Raw genomic sequence first — 12,493 nt, 5'->3', positions numbered from 1 at the left:
GTCAAGGAAAATTCTTTTTATGTCCTACACTTGAAAAACCTGAAAGGCAGTCTACCTTTAATCCTGGCTAAAACAGTGTCAGCATTAACTTTTTCAGCAGTTTGTGCTACAGTAGTTTTTCTGTGGACCATATGAGCTAGCTTTCGTGCCCCATGCAAATCAATGAGCCTTTGACACCCATGACCCTGTTGCCAGTTCACCAGTTGTCCTTCCTTGGACCACTTTTGATTGGTACTAACCACTGCATACCAGGAACAACCCACAAGATGTGCTGTTTTGGAGATGCTCAGACCCAGTCATCGAGCCATCACAACTTGGCCCTTATCAAAGTTGCTCAGATCCTTGCGCTTGCCCATTTTTCCTGCTTCCAACACATCAACTCAAGAACTGACTGTTCTCTTGCTGCCTAATACATCCCACCCCTTGACAGGTGCCAATGTAATGAGATAATCAATGCTATTCACTTCACCAGTCAGTGGTCATAATGTTATGGCTGATCAGTGTATACGTAGCTTACATAACAAGACCGCATGACAAGGAAGATCTGCTTCACTGCTGCTTGTTGATGATGATGATGCCCTTTACTGTCATATACTGTATTGTATGCAGTCAGATGTCATGTCAGGTCAAGTCAGGTTAATTATCAGAATAAATGAAAATTAATGAAGCATAGACACAATAATATTAAAGCAGTCAGTCCCCTATTCGCTCCTTGGAATGCTGTGACATCACATGAACTGCAAGGATTCAGGATTCTGTGCTGGGTTTCAAAAAAATCCAGCCCTCTTAGTTTAGTGATTTACTTGCCAATGTGACCCACAGATCCTAAAGACAAGTTACACATTCATGTGGCAAGCTACTGGAATACACACAGCCGATTTTGTCCTGGCAGTCCCCAGCTATGTCTGTCTCCTTTGTGACTTCTAATGATATGCTAGCATCTCCCTACAAAGCACTGTATAACAAAAGTGGCAACAAGTGAGGCCACCAGTACCCCACCCAGGCTTCACTGGAAGAAAGAAAGAGACACAATTACACCCAGTGAGGCTGTCCATCATTCTGTCTCATCCAGCCAAACCCACATAGTGCCCGTTACCATTTAGCATAACCCATGGAAGACCATAATGAGCACATAACTGTACTTTTCATTCTGTGGGAAGACATCAGCACCAGAATGGGACCAATAAAAATAGCAGCTTTTGCCACAGCGATTTACAAGTTGTTATTCCCAGCTATGTTGCAGTAACTCATCTTCTCCCAAGCTCAAAATTAAGATTCACCCTCACAGTCACCAGAATTATGGATTGAGCCATGTATTTTTATTGGACATAACATCCATCATTTACTGTTTACAGTTAAGATCTCACTCACAGGGGCGGCATGCTGGTGTAGTGGTTAGCGCTGTCGCCTCACAGCAAGAAGGTCCGGGTTCGAGCCCCATGGCTGGCGAGGGCCTTTCTGTGTGGAGTTTGCATGTTCTCCCCGTGTCCACATGGGTTTCCTCCGGGTGCTCCGGTTTCCCCCACAGTCCAAAGACATGCAGGTTAGGTTAACTGGTGACTCTAAATTGACCGTAGGTGTGAATGGTTGTCTGTGTCTATGTGTCAGCCCTGTGATGACCTGGCGACTTGTCCAGGGTGTACCCCACCTTTCGCCCATAGTCAGCTGGCATAGGTTCCAGCTTGCCTGCGACCCTGTAGAACAGGATAAAGCAGCTACAGATAATGAGATGAGATCTCACTCACATGCATGCACGCACGCACACAGGAAGTCTATAGTAACTTAAATAAGCACTCTTTACAACCATGATTAGCAGAAAAGCATCTCAGAACACACCACTTGAGGTGGACGGGACACAACAGCAGAAGACCACATCAGGTTCCACTCCTGTCAGCCAGGAACAAGAATCCGAGGCTATCTTGGGCATAGACTCACCAAAACTAGACAGTTAAAGACTGGAAAAAGACCAAGTGATTTATTTATTTTTTAATCTTCAATTGTCCAGTTTGGGTGAGTCTGTGCCCATGATAGCCTCGGATTCCTGTTCTTAACTGAGAGGAGTGGAACCTGACGTGATTATCTGCTGTTGTAACCCATCCACCTTAATATTACATTCTGAGATGCTTTTCTGCTCACTACAGCTGTAGAGAGCAATTATATGAGTTACTTTGTCCTTCCTGGCAGCACAAACCAATATGGCCATTCTTATAAACAAGGTATTTCCACACGCAGAACTGTCAATCATTCAATATTTTTTTCCTTCCCACCATCCTGTGTAAACTCTACAGACTGTTGTGTGTCCCAGGAGATCTGCAGTTTCTGAAATACTCAAACCAGTCCTTCTGGCACCAACAGCTATGCCATGATCAGAGTCACAGAGATCACACATCTTCTTCATTCTGTTATTTGATGTGAACATTACGCAAAGCTCTTGACCTGTGTATGCTTGGAAAAAAGAAAAAAGGCAAGCGATGTTCATTTTACAGCATTCACTTAAGCCTCTTTTACATACGAAATCCGTTAATATATGAAGCAAGAACAACACAGAATAAATTTTCATTGCCACTCAGTCTTCCATAATGGAAAAGTAACGCATGTTGTGTATTCCCCCCCCCCGACTGTGTTTAACGGAATGCTACAGAGGGCCAACCATATGAGACCAGATATGGCATATAGTTCACAAGGTAGCAAGTCCATTGTTGTGAAAAACCCAAACTGAGACATTAGCTAGTTAGCAACAAGGCATGAGTCAAGCTGCATCATGGCTCTGTTGAGACAGGTGTCTTACTATTTCTGAATTTTTTTTAAAGCAAAGGCTATTTATAACATTTTTGCTTATACAGCGGAACTGCCATATCCGCTGACTCATTCAAATGTACAAGCATGACCCCTCAAACTACAATTCCCACACACCCTGCGTATGGACAGCATTAACCATGCACGCCTGCTTTTATTCTGGACACTTATTACTCACCATATTTAAACCCTGGCTTCTGTTAGTTTGTCTTGCGTTTGGCTTTACTTTATTATACTGATGCTCATTGTGCTCCTCACTTCTACTGTTGAGTTTTCATGGCTGGTTTGGTTGTGGAAATGTCAGAATCCTGTTCGTGTGTGTGTGTGTGTGAGAGAGAGAGAGAGAGAGAGAGAGAGAGAGAGCGAGCACATTCACATAATTTATTACAGTATACTATTAACTGTTATTTTATTAATATTTATTATTTAAATTTATAGTTGATATGTGTGGTTTATAAATGAAATTTTATCATAGGTATTGTATGTACACACACAAAAAACAAACAAACAACGACAACCATCTCTATATATGGTACTCCTATCTGCAGTTTCGGCTATCCGCATTAGATCTTGGAACATATCCCCCTGGGTCCCATTGTATCTGATGATATTTGCTTGTTGCTTTGAGTTTGCTGCTGGTTGCTTTACACTGAGGCACTATGAGTAGTGCCATTGTAATGTCATTACGTTATCATTTACATCACGACTGGCCACAACACTTAAATCTGATGGTTCTGATTCCCACCAGAGCCCTAACAAAAGATTTCTGCAAATGTTACTAGGTTGACAGGGGATAGATTAATGTTTCAAATGTCCTGTTTTACTCCCATTCCCACAGGAAAACATTACTGCATAATAATGGAAAATTTACAGTTTTCATTGCAAGTGGGAACAGGGTATTACTCACTCACTTTTAGTAACCACTTTATCCTGGTCAGGGTCATGATGGCTCCAGAGCCTATCCTGGAAACACTGGACTCGTGTCCACTGAATGGGATGCTAGTCAGGCACACACATTCACACATTCATTCACATCAAGGGATAATTTAACCAGTCCACCTAGTGGTATATGTTGGGAAGAAACCCGAGAATCCCACAATATCATCTTCATTTTACAATCATTTTAATTTGTTAAATTATGTGATATGACTGCTTTCAACTGTCAGTGACTAAATACATCTTGTTTTATGATACGCTTATGCATGTTCAAAGAATACCAATTTTGTAAAACTCATTCACTCACACACACAGGTATCCGGTTATTTAGCACAAAAGTCTTTTAGCACAAATCCAAAGCCTTTTAGCACAAGTTCTAAAGTCTCTTAGCACAACTCTAAGTTCTTTAGCACAACTCTGGATTATGGTCACAATAATCGAAAAAAATACTCATCTTGATATAGGAAGGGGTTTATTATGATTGCTTAGGGACTGGAAGCCGGAATTTCTGCTGCTGTGCATGTTAAGGATCTGTTGTTGATCTCTGAAATATGGACTGAAAATCCAATTCTTTGATGTCTTTGGATATTTGTAGTTAAGCCATAAAAAACCTTGAATTGTGGGCACCTTCATAGATATGATCAGAAGTGACTAAAAAGTTATCACAAATTCAACTGACTGTCAATAATTACGCATTTGCCGAATTAATTAACTGGGGGATTATGTCTCTTGACCTGCTTGACATGTGTTTTGCTGACTAAGAGCAGAATCTATTCCTAAAAACTTACTCAAATTATTCAAAGTCCATTTGATATCACATATTACTGTTTTCATATGTATTTGACTAATAAAGCTACAAAGTCTTTAACCGAAAAAAAGACCAATTTCAATGAGAATCATGTCTCCTTAGTAACCAACAGTTGCGATATGTAATGAAAGAAACTTCCACTAAAGTATCCTAGAACGAATGTCAGTTACCTTTTTTTTGTAAAAAAAATAAAAGAACAAACAAAAAGCTTTCTTTAAACTCTTATCTTTTAAATTTCGCTTGACTTTTCATTCTTTATCAAATTAGCAAATCATAACTAATAAATATGATATAATTTAAGCTTAGCACTTTAACAAAAAACAAAACAAACCTGGAAGTTGGCTGTAGCCGTGTACTGTGTCAGGGTATGTGCTGTGTTAAATAACTTGGAGGGAGGATTGGTGACTAACGCATGGGCTACATCAAACATGGCGGTTTCAACATGGCGAAGCAGGGAAATACAATCGCTCGTTTTCGATCAGAATGTCGGCAACTTTCATAAAAATATCCATCAAACATCTTTAAACATGATCAGTAAGTATTCATAATAAAGATTAAGTGTTGGATCTTGTGCTAAAGAACTTAGAGTTGTGCCAAGAGACTTTAGAATTTGTGCTAAAAGACTTGTGCTAATTAACCATAAACACACACACAGTAGTTTGATGGCTCCCACAGTGAAGAGATTAAAAGGATTCAAATGCACTTCGACGTTTAGCTCTTTCATTAAAGACACTGTTTCCTGCTCCAAATGACCAGATTATTGTTTGTGTATATTAGGAACAACAGAGAAAAAGAGGAAAAATTTGGTACTTATACAGTTGAAACTACAGCTGTGCTAGTTTACACAGTAATATTAATACTCACATACACAGCTGCCATAAAGTAAACTCTTTTCTGTATAGACATTAAACATAAAAGCCAAGGTCTCCAGGGTCCTGAAAGCTATCCATTGCTGCTGAAGACAAATGGATGCAGACACTTGGCTTTGCTGAAACAAATTCCAAAGTGTCACTGATTAAAGCATTATTGGATTTCACTTGAAGGCTGTTGTCCATGTCCCGTATGGAAGGAATGCTATTTTCTCGGTTGGCCAAAGTGTTATTTTGTTTAAACTCCCAGTGCTAAAGAATTGACTTGAGTGGAGCTGCTGTGCTGAGCATTTCCTGCCCTCTTTTTCCCTGCTCAGCTCTCCTGGAAGCTGAGCATAGTGTTTCCTCTGGCTCACTTTGCACATTGCTGCTTGCATGAGGGAGGACAGCTGGAATCACTACATACACACATACACCTCAATCCTTCTGACATACTTTGATTTTAGCCCCTTTGTAATGCATTTAGTGTGTTGTGTTTGATGGAAGAAACAGGTGGGCTAAAGTATAATGAGGAAAAAGTTGCTATGCAAATAAATAATACCAATTAGATGGATAACAGCAGGGCAGCTAAGTGCAAAATCATTCAGCTGGTGATACAAGCAAGGAATGTTGCATGTGGTTCATCTTTAGGTTGCTTATTAAGAAATTAAAATTAACCAAACAAAAAATTTTGGTTGCCATTTTTCAAGATTTTTCAACTGTCCAACAAAATATTTGAATGTGCAACTTTTTATTTATTTTTTTTTGCCAGGAAGTGTATATAATTGTGTGCTTCCAACTTTGTGGGAGGCCCACATATGGGTGTGATGGTCAGGTGTCCATACACTTTTGGCCATATGGTGTACACACACAGGCTTCCTGAAGATACTGGCTGAAATACTGTATCTTAAAAATACATGTGCAGCCACATACTGCAATAAAGCGCCATCCAAGTCCACCTTCCGTGGTGTTGGCATATTTTCTTGTTGACAGTAGAAACAAAGGCACCTATTGAAAGAGTCAACCTGTCTCCCAAACCCACATGTTTGTAGTTAGCAGGCATTTAGGAAGGACAGCCTCACTTCTGCTTTGTATTAGCTTTCCCAAATACACAGAGATACAGTGCATGAGAAGAGGTTTAAAAAAATCCAGATGAATCTACTGACTCAGAAGACAGGGATACGAATCGCAGATGATTGCTCTCAATAACTGCCTTTCTTTCTAGCAATGAATGGATGAGTGTTTTACAGACTAAGAATTACCTACTGTGAGGTAGAATTTTAAAAGGAGTTTAAAAGTACATCTAACTTTTTTGGATACGCTCATGGGCAATCACCTGTGCCAAGATTCTCAAAATCAGGTTTTGTCCAAGGATGAGCTCAGATTTATCAACTTAATGAGAAAACAAACAAATCACTTGCACCTGGAATGCCAGCAGACAGATAAATATGCAACACATTTACACACTGCATATGACTTATGGCAGCTCAAAGACCTCCAGTGGTAGAAGCAATAAATCAGCACATTAAACTCCTCAGAGAAGCAAGGACAGTCATATTGTACACACACACACATTGTTGGAAGCAGAAACGCCTCATAGGTAGGGACACAGAGAATACAGATTGAAGCATACAAAGGCAGGAGGCTTTAACTGACTGACTCTGCATCCGGGCTTCTGTATAACAGAATCAGTGAAGCTTTGGGGTTGAATAGAGGATAGTGCCTTGTAAGAGGGCACTAGATAAACTGACTACAAAGACAGTTTTTGAGAGAAACCCACAGCCTTTAGTTCTAACCCTGACATGTTTGTCAGTTACAAAGGTCTTCATTCACTTTAAGAGAGCTGTGTCCATTGAAACTGGAGTCTTTCCATGGCTGAAGGCAGCATACATCACAGAACTAGTGGATAAAACTAGCCTGTTAGTATTTGTGAGGACTCGTTATCTAAATGAACAAATAGCGTATATTATATAATCTGATTTGGATTGTTGCAAACAAACATACTGCGTAAACAACATGTGAACAAATTAATTCATTCTTTGCCTGACAGGAGGCAGTGGGATCGGCAATGTTTAGAGAAAAACAAACACTCAGGCATCCTTGCATCCTGCCAATTTTCAGTTAAAAATAGAATTCACAATACATCTGGACAGGCTGACGGCTCTATTGTTTTGGTCATTAGAGCAAATAATAGTAGTGTTGATTCTTTCTGACTAATTTAAAGACCAGCTTTATGGTCATATGGATTCTTGTACGATGGGTAAATTCGGAAAGCTTGCTACTGATATTGGAGGAGTATTTGATGCTCTGGCATCCAAAAAATGAAAAAGGGGGAGTCGAAGCAACTGAAACCCATCACTGCTAAATATGTTTCTTATTTGGCAGAAAGGGGGTGGGTGAGTCAAAAATAATCCTAGATGTCATTCTGTTATGCACGCTTTATTTATTTATTTTTACTCCTACACATTCAGTCTTAGCTTTGTAAGTTATTGTGGTGGACAAACCTAAGATTAATGTTGTATGCCAAAAAGCAAAGCCTGGGCTATTTGGTAATGAGTCCAAGGGACAAAAAAGGCATGCAAATGTGAAAGGTTTAAAGCTATATACCATACTGTGGCCACTGATCCACATACAGTTTTCAGACAAGTTACTTAACCTTTCATCAACCTCAGCTGAGTTTTCTCAAATCAAACTGTGCCAGGGCATTGGCAAATTCCCAAGTCAGCAACTCACAAGAGATTACCAAGCCACAGCAAAGCATTTCATTGCAAATGTGTTCCGCTGAATAACAGTTTCAGATTTCAGGTCACTGAGAGATATTGCTGGTCTCCATCTTGAATATAGGGACAGTAGTGGGTGGAGGAGGAAAGTAAGTTGGTAGAACATGAATTTCATTCAGGAAAGACTGCAAGCATCATGGCAGCAAATCCAACCTAATCTCAAAATATTTGTAGGTATTTTGCAAATAAGAGTAATTTCAGGTATTTTAATATGAATAAAGTTGAATAATGCTACAACCAATAAAGCTACAACTAATGAAAACATTACACTGCACTTGAGTTAATTTAATTACATACACAGCCCCTCCCCCCATATAAAAAAGCCACACCCTCTAATATTTTGTTGGACTGCCTTTAGCTTTGATTACAGCATGCATTCGCCTTGGCATTGCTTTGACAACCTTATGCAACCTCACATTTAATGCAACTCTACATGAAAATAACTTTATGAAATTTTGTATTGCCGATGGGAGAGTCTAACCACTCAGTAAAGTCTTCTCCAGCACATCCCAAGGACTTTGGGGTTAAGATCATAAATTGGCCACCACAAGGTCGTGTGTGAAAAGGATTCCTCATACGCCCCAAATCAGCCATCCTTTATCTACACCCACCTCTGTCTTTGGGCAAGAGGCAGGGTACACCTTGGGCAAGTCACCAACCTATTGCAGGGCTAAAACAAAACTATTATTCACACCTATGGGCAATTTAGAGTAGCCAGTTGACCTAATGTCTTTGGAACATGGGAGCACCAAGAGAAAACCTGCACACAGAAAGGCCCCAGTCAGCCATGAGTCTTGAACCTAGAACTTTCTTGCTGTGAGGCAATGGTGCTAACCACTGCACCACCATGCACCGAACCACTCTTTTGTCATTCTGGAATATACCCATAGCATCAGGGAAGGAAAAAAAATCCATTGATGGGATAACCTATAAATCAGTTCATTCAGGTCATCGGCTGACTTTATTTTATTGCCACCTAACATTGCTGAGCCTCGACCTGACCAACTGAAGCAACCCCAGATCATAACACTGCCTCCAGAGGCTTGTACAGTGGTCACTATGCATGCACTTCCCTTCTTACTCTGACACACGCATCACTCTGGAATAGAATAAATCTGGATTCATCAGACCACATGCACTTTTTCCATCACTCCAGAGTCCAATCTTTATGCTCCCTAACAAATTGAAGCCTTTTCTTCTGATTAGCTTCACTAACAAGTGGTTTTCTTATGGCCACACAGCTGTTTAGTCCCAATCCTGTGAGTTCTCGTTGCACTGTGCATGTGGAAACACTCTTTCACTGTTAAATATAGTTGCAAGTTCTGTTGATTTTTAATGATTCAACTTCATCAAGCATTTAACTGATCTCTGATCACAGTCAGTCAAGATTTTTTTCTGACCACATTTCTACTGCAAAGTTGACAGTTCACCACTATCCTTCCAGGTTTTAATAATACATTGGACTAGTTCTTAACCCAATTCCAGTAATTTCAGCAATTTGTGTTCTTTGCTTGATACAGGCCAAGAATTTAACCCTTCTGAAACACAGTAACATCCTTTTTATTACCACAGGATGTGATTTCAACCACTGCTGTTTAAGAAATGAGAAGCTACTCACTGCATCATTTAGGGTTTGTGTTTCCACTTGCAATAATTCTTTTATCACTGCAGCAATTATCCAGTCAAAGGCTCTGAAGTATTCGCTTATTTAAATCCAACTTTTTTTTGCCAGGCAGTGTACTTGAACTGGGGAAACTAGATCCTTCCTGTTGGAGCACTGCACATTTAAGGGAGGAAAGAGCATTTAGGTCCAATGCCTGCTCAGGCTTTCTACAGGAAGCATGTGTTCACTGGTTCTCCCACACACTGCTCACTGAAGTATAATAAACACCACAGCTGGACCATTACCTGCAGTTCATATCTTCACATTTAAAATCACTAGGTATACAGTAATGCGACACCTCTGCAATACAATCCGATTATGCATTTATCATGTTTTCAGTCTTCAGCACTTGTCACTACTAAGTACAATGAAGTACAAAAATGTTGGCACCCATCATGGGGGATATATATAAATAAAACAAACACACAGGTGTATGCTTTCGCAAAATACTGATTTCCAAATTATTGGCACCTTGACAATGAACCTCTCCCTGTAATAGCTCACAAAGGTGAAAACACTTGGAAAGGGATTTTGGGCCACTCCTCTATGCAGGAAACTTTTTAAACTGATTTTCTTAGATTGTCTATATTCTTGATTTGCAGATGTGAATTGCCCCCTTTCATTTGTTGAGTTTATGTTATTACAACAATTTGTGCTGGAAATCCTCTCTCTCTGAAAATAAACATCTATACTAATATTAGCACCAGAGGGGATTTTACAATAATGAAAAAAAAAATTATATTATATATATATATATATATATATATATATATAAAATATAATATTATATAAAATAAATGAAAACTGTCTTGCAAAAGTATTCATCCCCATTTATCCTGTTTTGTTGCATTACAAGTTGGAATTAAAATGGAATTTTGGGGGGTTAGCACCATGTGATTTACACAACATGCTTACCACTTTAAATGTGCATTTTTTAAATTGTGACACAAACAACAACTAAGATGAAAAAAAAAAAACAACTCACAGACCAAGCAAGAAGGGCATTAATCAGAGATGCAACAAAGACACCAAAGATACTTAAAGTACAGGAAGTCATCGCCTAATGGTTAGAGAGGCAGCTTTGGGACCAAAAAGTCACTTGTTTGATTCCCTGGACCAGCAGGAATGGCTGAAGTGCCCTTGAGCAAGGTACCTAACCCCCAACCGCATCCCAGGCTGCTCTGGGTATGTTGTACGTCGCTCTGGATAAGAGCATCTGCTGAATGCCTATAATTCACAAAGCCCTGCTCTGTGGCGTGTACATGAAAGAGTGACCAGGAAAAAAAAAAAGCCATTGCTTAAAGAAAAAATAAGAAAACGTGTTTAGAGTTTGTCCAACAGCATGTGGCAGACTCCCCAAACACATGGAAGAAGATTCTCCGGTCAAATAAGACTAAAATTTATCTTTTTGAACATCATGGGAAAGGCCACATGTGGCACAAGCCCAACACTTCCCATCACCCTGAGAACACCATTCCTATAGTGAAGCACGGTGGTGACAGCATCATGCTGCTGTGGGAATGTTTTTCATCTGCAGGGACAGGAAAGCTGGTCAGAACTGAAGGAAAAATAGATGGCACTAAATACAGGGCAATTCTGGAGGAAAACCTGTTCGAGTCAGCCAGAGATTTGAGACTGGGACAAAGGTTCACATTCCAGCAGGACAATGACCCTAAACATACTGCTAAAGCTACACTGGAGTGGTTTAAAGGGAAATATTTAAATGTCTTGGAATGACCTAATCAAAGCCCAGACCTCAATCCCATTGAGAATCTGTGGCATAACTTGATTGCTGTACACCAACACAACCCAAAGGAGTTGAAGCAGTTTTGCCTTGAGGAATGGGCAAAAATCCCAGTGGCTAGATGTGCTAAGCTAATAGAGACATACCCCAAGAGACTTGCAGCTGTAATTGCAGCAAAAGGTGGCCCTACAAAGTATTGACTTTCAGAGGTGAATAGATGCACACTCCAGATTTAATTTTTATAAATGTTGTTACAATTAAAAAAAAAATTACACCTCTAAAGTGGTAGGCATATTGTATAAAGAAAATGGTGCTCACTCCCTCAAAAATCCATTTTAATTCCAGCTTGTAATGCAAAAAAAAAAAACAGGACAAATACTTTTGCAAGACACACACACACAATTCCCCCCCCCCCCCCAATCCCCATTCACTGGATATGAGCAATCATGCGCTTTGAAAAAAATGCTCCATTTCTCAAAATCCAGTGAATATGGATAGAATAAAAGTTATTCCACCCAATCTTGTCATACATAGCTTATAGCCGACTCAGCACTACACACCTCGTTGGCCATCAGCTCATGTACGACTCGATTTTGTGGAATAACTTTAAAAAAGTACATTTTTTATATATGTAATTCTTCAGCAGAGAGAGGCCAAGATTATGAAATTAAGATTGCCTTATCCACGGTGGTGTAGTGGTTAGCGTTGTCACCTCACAGCAAGAAGGTCCGGGTTCGAGCACCGTGGCCGGCGAGGGCCTTTCTGTGCGGAGTTTGCATGCTCTCCCCGTGTCCGCGTGGGTTTCCCCCACAGTCCAAAGACATGCAGGTTAGGTTAACTGGTGACTCTAAATTGACCGTAGGTGTGAATGTGAGTGTGAATGGTTGTCTGTGTCTATGTGTCAGCCCTGTGATGACC

Source organism: Neoarius graeffei, chromosome 5, assembly GCF_027579695.1.
Source record: "Neoarius graeffei isolate fNeoGra1 chromosome 5, fNeoGra1.pri, whole genome shotgun sequence".
Classification (NCBI taxonomy): Eukaryota; Metazoa; Chordata; class Actinopteri; order Siluriformes; family Ariidae; genus Neoarius; species Neoarius graeffei.
The sequence above is the reverse complement of the archived record's forward strand: the minus strand, read 5'-3'. Positions refer to the sequence as shown.